General features: G+C 48.9%; 1 long non-coding RNA gene across 1 annotated transcript in view; it reads left to right on the top strand.

The window, feature by feature from the left end:
* LOC121101267 overlaps nt 1-21,090 on the top strand; it is a 122,103-nt gene that overhangs the window by 34,368 nt on the left and 66,645 nt on the right. The window contains exon 2 of the long non-coding RNA XR_005833234.1: nt 3,912-3,980. This is a non-coding gene — a long non-coding RNA (uncharacterized LOC121101267). The remainder of the gene's footprint in view (nt 1-3,911; nt 3,981-21,090) is intronic.

Raw genomic sequence — 21,090 nt, 5'->3', positions numbered from 1 at the left:
TGCAGAACTGAGAAGATACTTAGAAACATGGCCTGGGTCCAGCTCCTACTCTCTCCAAATATGCCAGGAATGCTGGGCCCAGAGGAAGGGGACAAAGCATTGGAAAGAGCAGCCCATGACCAGGGCACACTCCAGCTAGTCTAGTGAACAAAGCAAAAGGACACTCCTTGGCCCCAAATAAAAGTGTATTAGAACTCAAAAACAAGTGTTGCTAATATTGTGTTCCTGCTGGACAAACATCTCTAAAAACAAATCTCTTAGTCTTCTAAGCATCTCTGTTTTGGGTGAGGAAGCAACTCAGAGGACCCTTGAGAGAGCAGGTTTGTTTAAGCTCATACAGGGAGTGAGCAGGGCTGAGGTAGAACTCTCCCTTTTCCCAGTTGGGTACCGAGTGAACTGTTTGGCGCCAGGGATTAGTTTCCCAGTTTGAGTCGAAGATCAGATCCTGACAGAGGACAGAAGGTCAAAGGGTACACCAGTGAGGGAGGAAAACAAAACAAAAACAGGAAGTGGCCAGCTCAGGGATTTTCCATGGGAAGGCTGGGAAACATGTCCGGATATAAAGAGAAAAAGGAAGAAAATGGGCACCTCTGAATCTTCTGGAAGCTGCTTGAGATGGTGCGAAAACTGGTTCTCAGGAGGAGCCAGCTTGATGGAAGTTTGGTGGGGGACCAGGACACCTAGGTGTGAGCCCGAGCCCTGGATCACATCAACTCCTCCTTGGCTGATGACCAGATCTTTCATTGCCTCTGTTCTCCTTTTGGAAGGAGAGTTTGTTATCTCTTGGGTCCCTTGGAGAGGCGTGTTCACGTGTGTCCTAATGCTGATGTGTGAAAAGGGGTCTGTAAGCCAGAAAACCCGCCTCTGAGCAGGAGTCCACAGGGGTATTTCTGATGTATAGGGGCATACAGTATTTACAGCTAATGTCACACAAATGGAAAAACACCTGCCTCTCACTTGTAGGACTAACTGACTCAGTCCTTTTGCTACCAGAATTTGGAAAGGGCAAGGTCAGAGAGGGGGCTGGGCAAAGCTGAGGGAGGCTGTTCTGCCGTCTTTTCTCAGCTTCAATTCTGTCCCTCCCTGCCTGTCCTAATCAGGACAGGGGCAGACTCCCCCATAGAGAACTGCTCTGTCATCGCTCCTCCTCTCTGCCTTCTCAGAATGGGTGACGGTCTGTTGGGGGCAGGGGAGTGCCGGGTTCTGCGTGAAGGTCCAACAGAGAGGAAAGACTCCTTGTTATTGTTGTTTGTAAATCTCATCTTTTGTACAAGAGCAGAGGACCAATGTCCTGGATCGGGATCCCGTGCTCTGTGCAGTGGCCACCCCTTCCCCCACAGGACCTGACTTGGTATCTTCCTCAACTGCTTCTTAATTTGAACTGAAGAGGTTCTTTGCCAACAACGGAAGCGGGAAAAAAATCTCCAGTCCTTCCTGGCCATGTTCTGTCTGGAGATCTTGTTTCAGTCCCTAGTTAATCAAGGAATCAGAATCTTATGTAAAAAGAGAAGAATGTGCCAGCGTGTTTTCTAACACCCTATATGCAAATGAGCCAGTAAAGTATATTGTGGGCAGCCACCAGAGGTCAAAGGTCACCCTCCACGTTCGTTCGACAATTATTTTGCTCAAAATAAACGGTGAGCAGGACTGCAGGAAATGAGATGCAGCAACCTCAATTCATGTGTGAAAGTTTCCAATTAAGAATTCAAAGAACTTGTTGTTTAATGAAAAAGTGAAACAAATTCCCTTTATGTGTTTCCCCACTTCCTTGGTGGTCCCTGGCTAAGAGCTGGATCTGCAGGAATATGGCTCTCAGTTCACCTGATAAAAGGGGGAGTGTGGCAAGTGATTATATGACCAGAAGCAAAACCTGAAGTAAGGGGAAGGTAGTTGATCAGATCCTCTAGTTTCAGGTTGGCAAACTACTGCCTGGGCCAAAAATGGCCCACAGCCTATTTTTGTAAATAAAGTTTTATTGAAACACAGCCACGTCCATTTATTCCTTGACTCTCTGTGACTGCTTTCCACAGTTCGGGGGACAAGAGAGTTGTATAAGGGAGTTGAATAATTGGGACAGCAAAGCCAAAATATTTACTTTCTGTAAAATCCCCTTACAGAAAGCTTGCTGGCCCTGTACTCTAGTTCATTGGTTCTTAATTTTATTGTGCAATGGAATCCCTTTGAAAACGTGATGAATGCTTTATATACACCCCCTTATAGAAAAATATATGACCTCCTGGTTAGGAATGCCTACACGTAACCCTTCTACAGAGCCTGGGATCACGGTAGTACATTCTGGACCCCTCACAGGAGAAGTTTCTGATGGCCTGAAGGACACCTTCTGCACCAGTACCCACCTCCACCCGCTGTGTGGGTCCCGGTTGTGATCAAGCAAGAATGAACCTCAGACTACAGGTCAGGGGACACAAGTCCTCTTCTGGGCTCTGTCACCCATAAGCTATGGGACGTTGGGCAAGTCACTTCACTTTCTCTGTGGCTGGGTTCCGTCATGTGTCAAACGAGAGGTCCAGAATAGATATCGAAAAAAAATTTCTTTTACTGAGGTATAATTGACATATAACATTGTACTGGTTTCAGGTACACAACATAATGATTTGATGTCTATGTATATTGTAAAATGATCACCACAATAAGTCTAGTTGTGATCTGTCACCTCCCAAAGTTAATTTATAGGATTTACTCTCTTGGCAACTTGCAGATGTGCTCTGCAATATTATTGACTGCAGTCACCATGCTGTGCACTGCACCCCCGTGACTCACCTATTTTATAACCGGAAGTTTGTACCTCTTGACCCCCTTCATCTGTTCCACCCACTCGTCTGGCAATCACAGCTCTGTGCTCTATGTTTATGATTTTTGTTTTGTTTTGTTTGTTGCCTTGTTTTTCTTTTTAGATTTTACATCCGAGTGATATCATACCATGTATGTCTTTCTCTGTCTGAGTTATTTCACTGAATGTAATGCCCAAGGTCCATCCATGTTACCACAGATGATGAGATTTCATTTTTTATGGCCGAGTAATATTCCATTGTGTGGATATTATCTATCTATCTATCTATCATCTATCTATCGTCTTCTTTATCCCTTTACCCATCAATAGACACTTGGGTTGTTTCTAGAATAGATGATGTATTTAAAGATCTTTCTGGCTTTAGGTTTCTGTGCTCTTCAAGGGTCTGGAACTTATTTCTGGAGCTGAGTAGTTAGGGTGTTGTGATTCATGCATTTTCAAAGCATCTGAAATCTGCTTGGCCACCCAGACAGGTCTGTGTTAGTTATTTTGGTGAATTACGTGCACTGAAATCTGGGATTTGATGACCACACTGGATATTTGGCACCTATGGGAGAAAACCCTTACATGTCCTAACCTCCAGCCAACCCTGGTCAGCCATCCTGATAAATTGAATTGCCGCACAGGGGCTGCTTAGAACACAGCTGGAACCAGTTCAACCCATCAGAACTTAGGAGAAACAAGGTAGAACCCAAGGCCTCCTGGTAGAATGGACCACAAGAACACCTTCTAAAGGTGTTTGTTTGTTTGTTTGTTTATTTATTCGAGAGAGAGGGAGCACATGTGTGGGGTGGCAGGGGGAGAGGGAGAGAATCTCAAGAAGACTCCATGCTGATCACAGAGTCCAACACCAGGCTCAATCTCACGATCCTGACTGAGATCATGGCCTGAGCCACTTCAAAGAGTCAGCCACCCAACCAACGGAGCCACCCAGGCGCCCCTCACAATAACACCTTCTACCAGAATGAATCCCTGCGCCTTCTCTTGGGCTGAGATGACCTTCCAGGAAAAGAGGTTTTGCTTTATGTTGCTTTTGGTTTTCAAATGAAAATAAATATATATTTTCATTGCTCATAAGAATATTTCACATTTCTTGTAGATACTTTGATGAAGTATAGAAAATATGAGGAGGAAGGTAAAAATTACCCCGAAATCCAACTCTGCAGAGGTAAGCAGTGCTAACAATTGGATACATCTTCCAGGTGTCTCTTGTATGCACACACACACCATCGACACACAATTACCTATATGGGCTATGCATGTTTTGTCTCCTACATTCCATTTCTCAAAGTGCCCCATGCTAGTACTGTTCTATGGCTTTGGATATAGATTTCCAGCATGATTTTTAATGGCTGCACAGTATTTTATCCAACATACTATACCTCACGGGCTCAATCACGACTAGGTTGTTCCAGTTGTGTGTGTGTGTGTGTGTGTGTGTGTGTGTGTATTTGCCACACTGTGGTGACTATCTTGTACTTACATTTTGTGCATTTTGCAGCTGATTCGGCTGAGGAGAAATTCCTAGTCTTGAAATTGAGGACTCAAAGGTTACTCATGAATAATGGCAATGCACAGGGTCAGATTGCCTCCAGAGAATGTGTAGTAACACTTTACGTGCACCGACAGCATAGGAGAGAGCCCCGTCCCCCTCTCTGGCCAACCCCGGCTGCTGGCATTGTCAATATTTAGAGTTTTGGTCAATCCAATAGGTTAAAGTGACGTAATGTTGTGGTGTTGATTTGCATTTCCTACATGAATTTTACTTCCGAATGGCACTGCCTGTGATTGAGCAGGGGAGAAATAATGACTTCATATCAGGTTCTCATTACTACGCGAGAACCTAAGCCTGGCGGGAGAGCAGACATCTATCATTCAGAGGAGCCAGGAGCCCAGCACGGAAGAGTTGGATCCTTCTTGAGGACCATAATCTTTCACTGATTTATTTACTCCTAGGCTCACTTGCAGCTACTTTTGGGCACCTGTTGAATGGCATCTGGGAGGCCCAGGGGCTTGGATGACAGGGAGGACATCTGGGCCGTCATTGCGAGGCTACGCGCAGGCAGAGAGCCGGCTCCCCGTGTCCCCGCTGGCGGCTTTGCTCTGGCCGTGTCCACTGATCACATCTCCCTTGGCCCCGAGTGGATCTTCCCATTTCTCTTCTCCCAGGATCGGAAGACATCAGCTTTCCTTTAGCTAATGCAACCAAGAAATCCGCTGGAAAGCTCAGAAACGCCTAGTGCTCGCTGCCTGTGACCTAGTGCAGGGCTGGATTGGACAGTGGAGGGCAGCCAGGGGGGCCGACGGTGGAGAAGTCGAGTGCCTGGAGTGGCAGGTCTGTCCGGCAGCCTCCGCTGTGGCCTCAGGCCAAGATGACCGGCTGGGGCGGGAGAGGGCTGTGGCGGAGAGTCGTTGCTTCTAGGTCTGGTGCTCAGCGGTTTCCTGCCTTGCTGAAGGGCCGTTGCTCGGTGGTGATGATTCATGGCATTTGGACAGTGTGGCTGTGTTCTGAACAGGGAAGTGAAAAATAGCACAGCCAAGGGCAGCACAGGACAGGATAGGGGCGGTCACAAGATGCGAAGCTTTACTTTGGAAAATGCAGGGGGGTGGGGGAGTCACGGTGAAGTCAGTCGTGGTGGCTCAGGCCGCGTGAGTGTGGCCCTGCTTGCTCTTCTTCGGGGCATCAGCTTTTCCGAGTGGCGGTCGCTAAGCTGCCCCTTGGAAGTGGCTGCTGGTCTTGGCCGAGCCGCCGTGGGTAGGAGGAAGTGGACGGGTGATTCAGTGAGTGTCAGCTTCCTCTCTGACTCAGGATTGGATCCGTTCCTTAGGGTGGTGCCAGGGGGCCCGTGTGGCTTTAGCAGGATTCTTTGAAATTGAAGTCAAAACGGAGGCTCTGCCCCTGGTGGTTGCTGGCCCTCCTTTGACCCTCTGGGATGAGTAAGGGGATTAAGCTGGATTCGTGGCCTCCCTCCCAGCTGGGTAAGCCCTTCTGACTCGAGGCCTCCCCGTGGCTCCAGCGGGTGAAGACCAGAGAAGTGCTGAGCTGAGGCCATCTCCTGGGTCTCGGCCCACATCGGGGGCTGCCTCGTGTTTGGGAGTTGTGTTTGGGGGAGCAGCTGGGTTCTGAGGGGCTCAGCCCCGGCAGGTGTTAGACTGATGGAAGGGGCAGTTGACCACCCGGCGCTGCCAGCTCTCCTGGAGTCCGTGTGTCCATTTAGCCCACGGTAGATGGGAGAGGGCCAGATGTGCAGCTGCTGCCTTCCCACGGGAAGAGTCGCGATTGGCTTTTGATTCCGGAGCACTGAGCTTTCCAAGGATCTGTCGTTAGGGAGCTGCCTAAACGGCTCTCACTGCTCTCACCTGAAACCTGTTCTAAGACACACTTCAATTATCCAGGTAATTGCCTCTGCCTGAGAGTCCATAATCATAAAAGCATTGGCTCAGTAAAGACTTAAAAATTCTCTCAGAATCGCCACAGGGGTTCTTATTCCAGTGCCCTGAGTCACCTTGGATGACAGTCTCTCCTTCCAGGTCAGTTCAGTCCACCTCTCTCCCCTCCATCCCCTCCTGTTTCCATGGCCGGAGCAGAGGTCAGCTGGTCTCACTCAGGCGGGATGGCCAGCATCCAGTCACCAGGGTATTTAATGAGGACTCTATTATTAGTCACACGCAAGAGAAGCGCAACTCAAAGCAGTTGGGTCTTCTAAAAAGGAGCTGTGTGTGACAACTGGAGATGGCAGGGGAGGGGCTCTGAGGACACCTGCAGCTGTGACCTGACCCTGCCAGGCGCGCTCTCTTTTCTCTCACATCATCTTCCAGCAAATATTGATTTTAATCTCTTTGATAAGCTTTCTCCTCATGGTAGAGAATGTGCACGATGGCAGTTTGCTCATCACACCTCACAGCCAGAGAGGGACTGAGAGTTCCAAAGTCCCTGAGAGAGGCCTCGATGGCCTTCAGTGGAGTCAGGTGACCGTCACTGGCTCAATCACTGTGGCCAGGGAAGGATCTCTCAGCAGATGGCTGCTGACATTTGGACCCTGTGACTGCAGGGAAGGGAGTATTTTCCAGAAGAAGGGGCTCCTGTCTTAGGCAGGCAACGATGGGCCCGCTACCCCTGGTGCTGAAGGCTCTTTCTGATGCCCAGGCTGAGGACTCAGGCCCTTGCTGCCTCCCCTCTGCCTCTCCCGGGCCAGGCAGTGAGGGACATGGCCCAGGGGAGGTGCCTCCTCTGTCCCCAGAGCCCACTGTTCTACTGCTCGAAGATTCATACGAGATGGGGGTTTTCTCAGCTATGTTTTTTTGGGGGGGATACATGTCTGGGGAGCAGCGGTATGACTTTCTGAGGAGATTGCCTTGGAGGATCTAAGCAATGAGAGAAGGCAGAACAAAGGGACCATTCTCAGAAGCATGGCAAAAATGAAACCAAATAAAAACCCCATAAAAATCCCTACTGGGGCAGAGGAAATACCAACTTGATGCTTTTGAGCCACATTCGGTAATAAAGGAAAGATTCAAGGATAGGCCGTTCTGACGTGACTCTGTTTGGGCTTGAGGGAGAATGTGCTGGAAGACAATGAAAGGGAGTCATCCAAGCCAGGGAGGTCTGTCGGTGCGTGCACTTGGGTGGCGTGTTGTTGCAGTTCAGGAACTGACCGATGACCAGGGTCACGGGGATTCTGAAAGAGACACCCGACAGGAACCGGATCAAAGTTTGTGCCCAGCCCGGGAGATCAGATGACCAGCAGCTGGCCTGCCCCCTGCTGTCTCCCATTGATGTGAGAGGGGCTCTGACCCCTATTTGGTCACAAAAATACCCGTTTGGAAATCTCTTTGAAGACCGATGAAGTAAATGCTCACAGCCCAGACAACAGTAACTGAGTGACGTAGGCCAAGCATTTGTAGTACGTGGAAGGATCGCGGATTATAAAGCTGACAGGCATCTCGCCTTTCTGTTCCTCTAATTTGGCTTCCTTGCTTCTGGTCGCAGTTTCGGGCACAGAGTGTCCTTCAGGGGATGGAGTTGAGGATGTGGGGACTCTCACTCTCACTTCATGGGTGTGACAATGTCCCAGGGAGAGAGCACCATCCTGTCACCACTGGCAGCTGGCCGCGGCCAGGGGCGGGTAGTCCTCGTGGCACGGCGAACCTTTGAAGTTGCTCGTGGGGTCTTTCCATCTGGTTTGTGGCCTCGGGCTGCTGTGACCCCCAGCGGGATGTCTCTCCAGGTCTCCCAGGACGCGGCAGGGTGAGGGTGAAGGGAAAGTCTGGTTTTCATCTGGGAGCACCGAGCCCCGTCTGCATGATGGCTCTGCTCTGTTTCTGCCAACTGGATGAGGGCTGCCGGCTCCTGTGGGCAGGGACGGGGCTGAGGGGGGGCTTGGCCACTTTGCTTCCCACGTTATTTCTGAGACCCCACTGGAGATGGAGGTGGGGGTGGGCTGCTAGCTCTGGACTCAGCTCTGCCTCTGTACTCAGCAGTTTTGATGTTTGCTCACTCAATTCATTCCTCATTGATCCATCCACTTACCCATTCACTGGGGCTGTCATCCAGTCATTCAGCCACTATGAGGCAGGTCTTCGTCTTATCTTTCATCTTTACTGCCTGGCACGGTGCCGAGCTCGCAGGAGGGACTCCACACATGTCCGTTCACTTCTCTTCCTGCTTCGCCTTTGTTATGGTTGAAGTTCTGTGTGTAAGTTCAGATTGTTCAAGTTCTAACCTCCGGGACCTCAGAATGTGACTGTGTTTGGGGATGGGGTCTTTGAAGAGCTAATTAAGTTAACATGAGGTCATTTTAAGTTAGAATGGGGCTCTACACCAATCCTTATAAGAAGAGGAGTTTAGGACCCAGGCATATACAAGGGACAGATGATGTGAAGACACAAGGAGAAGACCACCATCGACAAGCCAAGGAGAGAGGCCTGGGACAGACCCTTTACTCAAGAGGCCGCCAACCCTGCCAACACCTTGATCTTGGACTTCTGGCCTCCAGAGCTGGGGGGCAATGCATTTCTGTTGTTGAAGCCCCCCAGTTCTGTGGTGCTTTGTTATGGCCGCCCTAGCGGATGAATACGGCCTTTCAGCAGGTTCGCTAAGCACGTAACCAAGAGCAAGGTGCTGTAGGAGGTCCAGAGACAACGTCAGGAAGCATGGCAAAGGGGCACATGGAGGGGCCCATCTCTAGTCACAATTTCTTCCCCCAACTCCTCTCTCCTCAGCCTCTCCTTACCTCTGCCCCCACTAGAAGGGGAAACAGGACGAAATGAAACAGAGGGCTCCCCATGAGATGCCACCCTACGGAAGCTCTGGAATGGAATGAAAACCCTTTCATACAGAGTCAGAAACACCATTTTTAAATTTTTTTTTTTCCGGCTGTCCCTCTTCCCCCACAGTTCTTATGTAGCACATGTGTCTGTAAGCACATGGCCAGAATACACACATGGCCCAACAGAGCAGCCGTGTGTGTGCTGAGGAAGACTGAAAAGATCGGGAAGATGGTCCACAGCTTCTGGGGACACACGTGATTGTATGACGGGCAGCACATTCACCAGGGTGTTTCCCAGCACTGGCTTTATGGTGCTTGGTAGCTGGGAAGGGCTGCAGTGGACTCTCTCTATGGACCATGGCTTATATCCCTTGTTGCCCTTTGTGACTAAAGGTGATGCCAACGTTTGTTTCCATACAACTGTTACCAGGAGATTGTCCTTTGAATAGTGGCCCTGGACAGTGGCCGTGGGCTGTGATCCTTTTGCAGGAATCACGAGGTCATTCCATCGTGGAGTGATCTTGGGATCTCTGGGAACACCTCTGAGCCTTCAGATCTGCGGGGCTTCAGGACTTCTTAATAAAGAAGCCAGGTCCACTTGAAGATCTGCACAGTATGCAAGTCTTGATATTTTTTGTATTTCTATGGTGTCTGCCAATTTTCAGTCAAAGATATTTTCCACCATACAACTCAATTATAATCCTGTCCCCTGATGGGTGTCCTTTTGCAATCCTCACTTAGCTCATTGATTTTAAGGGGAACTGGGATTCCAGGAGCTTGTGTTGGCCAACCAGTCCCATGTTGCATAGTACTAGGCTCCCAAAGGACTTTGGTAAAGATATCACTGCCAGTGGGGTTGCAATCAGCTTCTGTGTACATGCTAGGGAGTGAAGTTTGCACATCACGGTCAATCATACTGATAGTGGCATATTGTCATTTAATGTTGATGTTAAAACAAGCTTCCTATCTTTTCTACATACATACAAGTGAATGTGTTCTAGGGATGGTCTGAGGGCTAGCCCAGCAAGAGTGTTACAAAGCCACCATATGCTGGGCCACTCCCTGCCCCACTTCCTCTTGCAACGCCTTCCTTGGTTGGCCCTTCATTCCTCCCCTCTTCCCTACTCAATGAGACCTGAGGTGTGCCCATCTCTGGAGGTTATCTGCATTTTAAGTGAGTGACTCCTGAACACACACGCTTTCAAAACCCCCAGAATCCTCTTCCAATTCTTGAATAGAACCAAGAGTTTCTACCTTGGACTGGGTCTACTTTGCTTATTCAAAGGACCGAGCCAGTGGTTGGCCTGACTCTAAGTCCAGTAGGTATCCTCCTCCATTGGTGTGTTTGGTGTCACACAGGTGCCTTCTCCAGTCAAGGCCACAATGTGACCTTGCGGCGGGGGGAGGGGGGGGCGGTTATTATGTGCCTGCTGCAAGTGGAGACTGAGTTGGGCTCTTGGTGCTGTCTCTCGGCCACTGCCCCCTAGCCCTAGACCTCTATTTACTATCTAGCCGATAAAAAAAAGACAGCTCTAAATGCTTTCAAAGCCATGCCCTCTCCTCCCAGGCTTCGATTTCGTAAATGTTGGTTCCTCCAGAGAACTGACCAGAGCCTGCAACCATGCGTGTGCTTTTCAATAACCTGATGACTTCCAGTGCGCTCCAGCCAATGAGGATGGAGCAGTGACCCTTAGATAAAAGGCTTCATTTGGCATGACTCATCCTTGGAGACATCTAGCCTGCTTGGCCTGTGTTGTTAAGTGCCTGGTTCTGTAAATATTGACAGTTAGAAACCATCCCAGGAACTACCAAGCAGTGATCTGGAAGGTAATGTATTTGAGTATGATCAGTGATTAGGCAATGCCTGTCATTTGCTAAGATTCAGCCACTGATAAATATCACCCCATTATCTCTCTGCCTAATAGTGGCTCATTTGCTGGTGTGTGACTCATAGGTGTTATATTACGGGGTCTGATTCATCAAGGAAAGTTTGGTCTGCCACAATGGAGAATGACATCCAAGGCCACCTCGGTTTTTAGGATACTGGCTTCTTAACAAGCATTGCTTTGCCAAGAAGGAAAAGTTCAAAAGGAGTCCCTGTTGCTGAGAAACTTCAGGGGGTATGGAGGGGGTACGGAGGACCAAGAGCAGAACAGCACTTTTCACCCTTCAGAGCTGATGTGTTTAAAAAACCTACTTATCCACGTAGGCACACTTCCATTCCATTCACCTGTGGACACCCATGGCTCCACGGGTGGCGGTCTCTCTAGGTTCAGATCATCACTTTTGGACCTGTTGGCAGTGCTCTCAGATGAGGGACAAGGTTAAATCTCGGCTCAGGCAGAAACTGGTTTTATCTCTTACCCTCCCCTTCTCAGTACTTAAAATACGTTTATCAGCACCTGAGTGTCTATGATGCTTTCTGATGGGTTTGGCTGTTTGGTTTACTGAGCTTTATCACTGCGTAGGAACTTCCCGTTTGAATCATGGTCCTTTCGAATGGCCCTTGTTTGTTTCCTCCGTTTGTTCCAGGCTGAAGATCTGTCCTGCCCAGTCAGGTATGAGCTTTTCTATAGGTGGGCTTTGAACATGGGCCTTTGGCAGACTGGCATGCCAGCTAGAAGCGCTACCCTTGGCCGAAGGCGGGCGTGCGTGCACACAAGTGCACGTGCACACACAGCTGTAGCCCTCTGCACAATCACTTAACATCTACTGTGCTGTCCCGTAATGAGAGCCGAGCTCTGCGCGCGCTGACTGCATCGAGAAGCAGCACAACACGGTGAAGGGAGCATGCGTCGGGCAGCAGGCATGGAAGGCTGCATTATGTTGATGTAAGCCATCTCTTGGCCACTAACCGGCTGTGTGACTTTGGGCAAGTTACTTAACTGCTCTGAGCCTCAGATTGCTTACTTGTAAAGCGAGGGTCATAGTACCTACCTTTCAGGGCTAGAGGTGGGAGTCGAGATAACATATTTAAAACACATGGCTCATAAACACTGTCCAGTCAGCTGTAGCTGTTACGGTCTTTAGCACCAAGCCACTGTGAAAATGGCTGCACTGACAATTTTGGGGTGTTAGGGATTCAACTACCTATAGTAGGTCAGAAGTTTTATATGCCTCATATCAGCCACTCCCGGAGGTGGTGTTGTCCTGATTTTACAGAGGAGGAGCCTGAGGCTCAGGGGTCCAGCTAGCCAGGTTGCGAACCAGGCATCTCTCGCTGTGGACAGCATGCACTGGCCATCACGCGTGCCACCGTCCAGGGACACCAGAGGTCCCGACTGGGTGTGTGTTTAGCAGAGGTTGGCAATTGCTGCGTCAGGAGGACCCCAGGGCATCTGCTTCATCTTTGCCCCCATCACATGAGCACAGACTGTTCTGGGTGTTGTTGGCCAAACAGCTTCGCAAAGTCCTTGCTTCACCACCTGGCAGTGGCTGTGTGTTCTGTCCTTTTGTTCAGGTAGACGACACATGCCGAGCTGCAGAGCCGTGTTCCGGAACCTGCTCATAGTCTCTACTTTTAAGGGAATGTTGATGGGTGGGTGATAGGAGTTCAGTCTGTTGGGAGGTGTGTGGGTGGGGACGGGGAGAGAGGTCTAGGGAGCCTGAATAGTGGGAAGGAAGTTCAGGTTAACAGCCATTCCCCTCTGTCCTGGTGACCAGAAGGAAACAGACTGTTCAAGCAGGAGCTCCTCCTCCGAGTGCCCTCCCAGTGGCCCCAACCCACTGCTCCCAGGGCAGTGTTTTACATGAGGCAGCAAGATTTAACATTATGCCCTCACAGGAGTGCGTTATTAAATGCGTATCTGTGGCATCAGGGCTATGTGTCTGAAAGAATGGGGAGGAATTCAGGAGAGTGACGTGCAGACCAGGAAGGAGAGAGAGTTCCTCTGAAGTGGCCGGAAATGAGTAAGGGGTGTTTCCGGGAGAGGCAATGTGAGGTGGAAAAAAGGATTCCTGCCACGACTTTGAAAGGAGAGCATGCTTGCACTTGATAAGCCCGAGCTTCCAGACACAAACACTTCAACTGGCTGAGGCCTGTGCTTCTCGCTCCTCCCTTGGAGGGGAGAAAGGCCCTCAGAGGCCCACCGAGAAAAGGCCTCTTGGCATCACTTTTGCTAACCTGAGTTCCTGAATGTCCCAGGAGGTTGGACTGTGCTTCCCCGAGAGCCCAGAGTTTCCCCGGCGAGGCTGGGGCCAGCGGTGTTTCCAGAGGGAGCACAGGCGAGGCTCACAAGGCTTCCCTGAAGCATCCGGTGTTTCCGAAGGGAGGAGGGAGCAGTAGAGCAGAGGCAGGCAGGCCAGCTTTTGCTGCCTGGAGATGAGACCTCATTCTTCCGTTAGGGGTCTGTCCCCAGTACATTCAAAGTGTCCCTTCTCTGCAGTGACCAATGGGGGCAAGGCTGGGTAGGGAGGACTGTAAAAGGACCCACTCTTACCAACTTTGAGGCTATGCATGGGTTGCTCTTGATTGAATACATCTGCTTCGAGGTGTCCTAAATTCCTTCGGGTCCCGGATCCTCTTCCTTGGAACCCCGAAGAGCCGACGCACCTTCAAGTGCGTTCCCAGCTCCCCAGGGTGCCGCGAGATCTAAACAAGATGGTGCTGTATAAGACATGTGCGGGGTCCGGCACATGGACTGTGTTTAATACATGTCCCCTAACGTCGTTGTTGTCACTTATCGTTACGTCAGACTCCTGCTTTGCGTTTACACTTCAGAGGTCTGTTCTCCCTCAAACCAAATGGTTCTTTCCAGCGCCACGTCCCCACCCCATCCTCCTCCCCTCCCAGGAAGTTTGGGCTCCTTTTCTCTTTGTGTTCTAAACAGATTAATTTCTCTTAGTCGTCCACTTGCTTATTCATCCGTCCTCCCAACACTTACGCTAAAGATCTAGCCTGGGCTCTTGCTGAAGCAAGAGTGAAGGGCACTCCCATACACCCCCCCCCCCAATATATTCATGAAATAATCTTTTTCAGGTTCCAGGTCTAATTACTGAATAGATTCGTGTGATCTCACTTGCTTTTCTTGTATGCGCATTTTTTCATTACCGGTGTGTTTTTCATGGAACTTCATGCCTGCAGAGAGCATTTGGAGGCTCTGGTTTAGAAAATGTGAACTGTTCTAAGGTCCTCTGAGGCCCTTGCTGTCCAGATCAGAGAAGAGAGGAGGGAGGAGCCACCACGTGCCCGAGGGAGAAAATCAGGCCCATATGTACCCGGGGGCCTGCTCCCTACTCTGCACTACTTGGAACCACTTTCCATCATGTGAGGTCTGGGACAGATTTCTCCTTTCAGAGAGATGCCTGGGCAAAATGACAGAGTCGGGTCATTCTGGAAACCAAATCATCTTGCTGAGGCTATATGGCAGTGAAGAGCCACATGGAGATCTCCCCACTCCACCCAGCACTCACTATGTGGCCGCCCACAGGACCCTGCCGTGGCGTGGCCATGCCACCTTTGTCAAAACAACGGGGTGGGCAAAAACCTTTTAAGGGGGAAACAAAGATAATGCAGGGTCAAGGTACAGATGCTTACTTAGCCCTGGAGCCCTTGTTCTACATGGTTCTGTGTTGACACGAGGGCAGCTATTCTGTCTTTAATGAATACAGGAAGAACAGCTTCGGTGGCAGAGATCTGGGGGAAGCCAGGAGAAGGTGCACAGCAGTCCAGGCTGGGTTCCCCGGATGTAGTAGCAGGGGCGCAGGACACTCCCTCCCCGGGATTCTATTTCAGGCTGGCTGGAGACAACAATGTGTTCTTTGCCACAGGAAGAATGCTCCCTCAGACAGAACTGCTAATCGGGCAAGATGAAGGGCTGCGGAATGTCGAGCCAGTGGTGGTTACTGTTTGCTTTCCAGCAGGCGCTTTCTCTCTTCCTTCACTGAGTCACGTGTATTTTTGGTTGCTCATTTAGATGGTGGCTGGATAGCCCCCTCCTCCATAGCCTTCCTTTTTTTTTTTTTTTTTTTGAAAATGTGGGAATTATCTGAGCCTGTGAGCTATCTCGCAGAACCATGAGCAATTTTCCAGAGCTACCCTATGTCATCTGTCTCCCTGGCAGAAAGAAGGAAGGCGGGAGGAAGAAGAGGAGGGTGTGGACAGGGAAAGGAGAGAGGAGGGAAAGAAGGGTAAAGGGGGAGAGAAACATCTTGCTGACGTCAAAGAAGACCACACTGTACAGGATAACATTACTCAGTACCTCAACCACCCACTCCCTCTAATTTACTAGAAACCAAACAGCCTGTTTTGAAACCTGTAGCCTGCAGTCTGTTATTCTGTTTTGTTTTTCTGCTATTCTCTCTGGACCAAAAGGACCATTAATTGTTGGGAGTTTGAAAGCTACCTGATTCCCTGAAACAGAGGGGATTTCCAGGAGTAATAATTCAGCCCGTGCTTGTGTAGGGCGCTGCAGCTAGAGTAAATTGATCCAGCTGCTCGCAAGCTGATGGAAAAGTGCCCGGGGGAGAGCACGGCATCTGCAGCTGGGGCCGCTGCTGGCTCTGTCACGTGACCCGCCCCAGCCCCGCCCCCTGCGCGCGCCCGCGCCCCCAGCCCGGCGCGCCCCCTGCTCTGCCCGCCCCGCCGCCGCAGCCCTTCCAGCCCGCGCTGACTGCCCTTCCACCGCAGGTGTGGCAACCTCTTTCTTGGGAAATGCAGGACACCGAGCATGATGGGGGGCGGCCCCATTGCCTAAGCTCGCTCAAGAGAGTCGCCCTTTTGGTGTTTTGGCGGGGTTTGATCGTGTTTCCCAGAAGCCTCCCCTGGTTCTGTTGTCTGGACACCCGGGGCCTCTTTACAAATAAAATCGGAGCTGGCGGCGGTAACCTGTACGTAACCAGAGGCGAAAGAGATACTGCTTCCACTACCCAGATGGTAGAGTTCAATCTGTTTTCTGGCCAAGGCCGCAGAGTTAATTTTTATCCTAGTAAAAAATAATAAACACGGCATTAGCAACTAAATGTTTATCAATTTGCAGTTCATTTCCAGCCAGATCATTTCACTCCAGCATGTTTTTACTGCTAGCGGATGCACTAGAGTGCTTTTCATGAAACCATATGTGACTATTTAAGTCCTAGCCTGCGTAGCATTTATATGGTGCTTTTCACCTTAATTGGATAATATTATTTGGCTATTTCAGGCATGGTCCTCAAATATTGCATTTTAATGATGAAGAAACTGCAGTGAAGAAGGTTGAATGAGTGGCCGGGGATCACCCCGCAGTTCGGGGATGACGCTAAACGAGGATCTCTGAGTCTTTGTTTGGCTTTCAGGTCCAGCACAGACCTGCGTGTGCCGGACCGTGTACCTGAGCAGGGCTGTCTTGGTGGCTTTTTTCCCCCCTCATCTTACCGGAAGTTAATACCAGAGAGGTGGCAGAGGAGAACGAACACAAGGGGTTAGGAACTCTGAATAGGAAGATGTCCTATCAGGGGAGATGAGCAATGGGAGTAGGACTGATGCTCGAGTCCATTCAGCTGCCCAGCCAGCCAACCCGGTCTGCAAACACTTTGGCTCGTTGTGTTGTCTTAGTGGACTTACACCATTGGGTTGTGTCATCCACTGTTTATCACCAGACTGTTAGAGTCAGAAACGATTCAGTGATCACAAAATGCAGGCATGGCTATGCTGTGAATCACGCAGGCACCCAACCCTCCTCCCAGCTTCCTGGTTCTTCTTCGTTTGAGTGTGTCAGAGAGACCTTGATGTTGCCACACTCTTCAGGGTGGATCTGCGGTGACTACTTGGGGAAAGGGAGAGCAGAAAGAGCTTGCAGAGTCAGCAGTGTAGGTCAGAGTATGTGGGATGCATGTTCCATCTGTATCTCCTCGGGACAATAGCTCACTTTCTTGAAGCCTCAGATTTTCCCCTGTAAAATTGAGGGGACAGCAGGTCTTCTCTCAGAGGGCTGGCGTGCACATAAGGGGCATGTGTACTCAGGGCTTGGCAGAGTGCTTGGAATTTAGGAGACACTCAAGAAATGCTCTTGGTAAGAAGGGTGGGCTTGACAGGGGCTGGTGGGCAATGGGTTGAAGATGCCATATTTGCAACTCCAAATATGAGGCCATGCCCCATTTCCCAATGAGCCGGTTACAAAAGTCTTGTGAGCGTCTGTGTGTTTTTCTTGGTCAGCTTGAATATACACGCTTTTAATGATGCAAGTGAAGTAGTCAGATTTCTAGTTATAAAATTTATTGAGTTAATTACATGCGTTTATAAAATTATACGCATATACTCATTTAGAAATGTTGCCTTTTTTTTTTTTTTACTTATTGTTCAGACTGTTCATCATCAGCTGTTTTTGTCGTCACTGGAGCTCCTTTCTGAGAGATGTCACTCAGTCTTCCAGAACACACCATCCTGATACTGCTCGAATATCTTTGGGATTTAGTACTTTTTGAGTCTGTGTGTCGTGGTCACTGGAAGTGTTAGCTCAAGCTCAATATCCACTCACAATTTGTGATCTCCTAAAGTTAACTTCTTCTTGTACTGCTTTTAAATGTGATTTTAATGAGGTTAGGGCTACCTAAGGAAATGTACATACATTTTAACGATGCATAGTAACATCTGAGGGGGCGAAATGACACGGGGTCTGGGATTTTCTTTAAGATAGTTCAGCAAAGAGGGGTGCCTGGCTCAGTAGGTGGACCATGGGACTCTTGATCTCGGGGTTGTAGGTTCGAGCCCCACATGGGGTATAGAGATTACTTACAAATAAAGTCTTAAAAAAAAAGATAGTTCAGCAAAGAGAAAAAGGCAAAAGACAAAAAAGGAACAAGTGGATCAAATTTGGAAAAATCTAGGTTCTTATTAATCCAGGTGAAGGGCATTATGGAACTTCATCTTACTATATGCTCTTCGGATAGGTTGGAAAATTTTCATAATAAAACTTCTTTTTCAATGAGCTTTAAAAGACTTGCTGACAATATCTAATCCTTGCAGGAATAACTAGAAAAACTTTGAAATATTTTTTATTAAAAAACAAAAACGAAACCAAATCATTCTTCCAGGCAACCTCTCTGATCATCCCGGACTAGCACTGATGGAATTCCCTTCAGGGTATTTTGTTATTTAAAATAAAGAAATGGAGTGAGATTCACTTGATAATATGAGGATCTTTTAATAGACACAAATGTAAGGTGACATCTCATATTTGTCCTGTACGTGTTATTTTCCTCTGTGCTTTGTTGTGCCGAGTGGATGGGGTTGGTAATGGCCCCAAACGGAGAACTGTAAGTGATGGGAAGACTTGCTGCAGGGTCCTTTGTCAAAGTACCTATTACCTAGTGCCCTTGTTGGCATCTGAGCTGGAAGGCACAGGATCGCAGGGGACATGCAGTTCTGGAAGTGGGCCTGGTGGCACAGGCCTGGGGATGGGGTGTCAGTGATGGCGCAAAAGGGGAGAGGCAACATTTCTTCGTTGGGCAATGCTTATCCCCCGGAGAGAGTGCACAGAGCTGTGGTCTGCACAGCCAGAATGAGAGGGTGGTTGGGCAACTGTCCAGCAAGCTCAGCCAACGCCGGGAGAGAGTGTTTGGGCCTAAGTGTCCTAAATGTCCACAGTCCGAAGGGCTCAGAAAATGCTTCAAAATTTATATTAGTTTTGGGGGTGCCTGGGTGGCTCAGTCGGTTAAGTGTCTGATTTTTGGTTCCGGCTCAGGTCATGATCTCAGGGTCGTGGGATCAAGCCCTGCGTCGGGCTCTGCGCTGGGCGTGGAGTGGAGCCTGCTTAAGATTCTCTGTCTCCTTCTTCCTCTGCTCCTCCCCACCTCTAAAAAAATTATTTGTTTTGTAGTAATGGCTTTTCCAAAGGAGGAAAGAAAACTTATCATTTTTTAACATTTTTGAAGAATAGGATTCTTTCCATACAAACATAGTAGATTATTTGCCAGAGAGTATTAAAATTAAAAATATCTACCCAACTCGTGTGGGAAGGCTGGAGTTCTCTGGAATTCTTTTATTTTATTGTATCCCCCCCCCCCCCGCCAAGAATGCACTGTGCTATGCCACAGGACAGTCCCGTCTTTGAGAGCGTTACCTCTGACAGTTTTTGGTGTCACCTCATTCACACTTACCATGTCACAAGAGAGAATCTTTAATATTTTGAAAGAACCTTCCCTCAAGCGTAAAAATGACAGCGTCATGGCCTTATAGCGACTATCTCAACATTTCAGTGCTAGCAGATGGATTGGAATGCAGAAAAACAAAATAAGATAAACAAAATACCAGTGTGCCCAAACAGAGGGCAGGCTCTTTTGGGGGGCGATGCGTGGTTTTTTGATGAGCTAAGTGTTGATTCTAACCCGAAAAGACCGGGAAGTGTGAGGTTAGATAAGTGTCTGCTAGATTCATGATTGCCATGTGGATTCTGTGAAGTCAGCTTAGAGCGCACTGGCTGTAGCTGCAGAGTAAAGTTCACCAGTTGTTCATCCTTGCTCTGATTGGGCAGTTCCTGAAAACAGAATCTGCACCACCTCTGCTAACTTCGGGTCTGCCCCGTGGGGGTGGACGCTTCTAGCAAGGGAGCTCAGGATGAATTCTGCAGGCATTGCTTGAGCAACGCCAAGTGGCCCCTGGCCAGGGTCGAAGTTAAACCAGGAGATGGCTCTCAGATGCAGTTGTTGGGTTGGGCACATCTCTCTCGAGCTGCTGTGTGGGGCAGGAAAGAGAGAGGTTTGTTTGTGGCTTCAGTTCATCAGTTCTCTAGTGCACACTTTAATCTGAACCTTTTTATTTGCTCAAGAGAAAAACAAGGCTGACTCGCACATCACGGAGGGTTTAAATTGGACGGTCCCATAGAGTCCTCTACCCACGCCTTTTTACATTTATTTTCCAGGAACCTCATTAGGTGGTTTGGGATGCCTTCCGGTTGTGTTACACATTTTCCAATAGAGTTGCTGCACATCCTATGATAAATATAATCGCTTCCCCATGAATCGCGATGATCTCGCACACTACATTTGCACGCGCCTGTCCGTGTCTGCATGAAAAATGGCAGGGCCGTATTAAGGAACGCTGATCTGGCTGCAAAGCCGCTTCTGTCGGGTTTTCTTCGGTGTGGTCATCCTGCCTTCTGGTCGGTGAATAAATACCGTTTGGACAGGGCCTGGCACAGATGCTTTAACCGTAAAGCTTAATGTATAACTAGTATGTTTTTCTTCTGTGTCAGCAGTTGGCAACACGATACTGTAAATAGGGATTCGGTGAGTAAATGGATGTCTGTAGTGAGGGGAGGGGAAGGCTGGAGTAAGCAGTTTTGAAATTCATGCCAGTGGTTGCTACAAGTGATAAGGTAATTTGAGTAACCTGTAGGGCCTGTGGATTCACAGCTTTCAAAAACAGGAAAGTCTCTTGTTTAAAAACCCTCTAAAGCAACATGTGGGCTTAGAAAAGAAGCTGGCTTGTGGTTAGGTGATTGTACTTCCTTATTGATATAATGGCTGGTGACGCAAGGCCTCCTGGGATTGCAGCGTGGTGACCGCAGGCCCGACAGTTACCCTGACCGGCTTCTGAAACAGGCCCGGGGCTTTCTGGACGGATGAGAAGTCTAAAAATTTCCCTTTTCATTTCCTCTCTTGTGTGACTTTGTCATTTTTTTTTTTAAACTGGTAATTGAAAAGGGAATTTTGCCCATGCTCTGAAGGAGTTTATCTTGACTGAGTAGCTTCCCTCCCACTCCTCAAAAATCCCACCCTGAAAACCCCATGCTTAAAAAAGAAAAAAATCATCCATTCTTGCACATTTTTTGGTGAGTCTGTGTTTGGTTAATCTGCTTTTGAGGCTGGATTCCTAACAAGCAGATCTTTTAAAAACCATATGATTTTTGAAAAACACTCTGGAACTTCTCGGTGACTTTGGCTCCTGGGAGTTGAAAGCCCAGGTAAATGCGGCGTCCTTCCGGAAACCGAACCCTCTCACGGCCAACTGGGAGGCTCGACTGGTCGGTGAATAAAATAAGTAAAATAAATAAAATAAGTGAGAACTCCCGGTGTTCACGCTCCTGTTGTGAA

Source organism: Ursus maritimus, unplaced genomic scaffold (assembly GCF_017311325.1).
Source record: "Ursus maritimus isolate PB19 unplaced genomic scaffold, ASM1731132v1 scaffold_7, whole genome shotgun sequence".
NCBI classification, from domain to species: Eukaryota; Metazoa; Chordata; class Mammalia; order Carnivora; family Ursidae; genus Ursus; species Ursus maritimus.
This window is presented reverse-complemented; position numbering and strand designations above follow the sequence as displayed.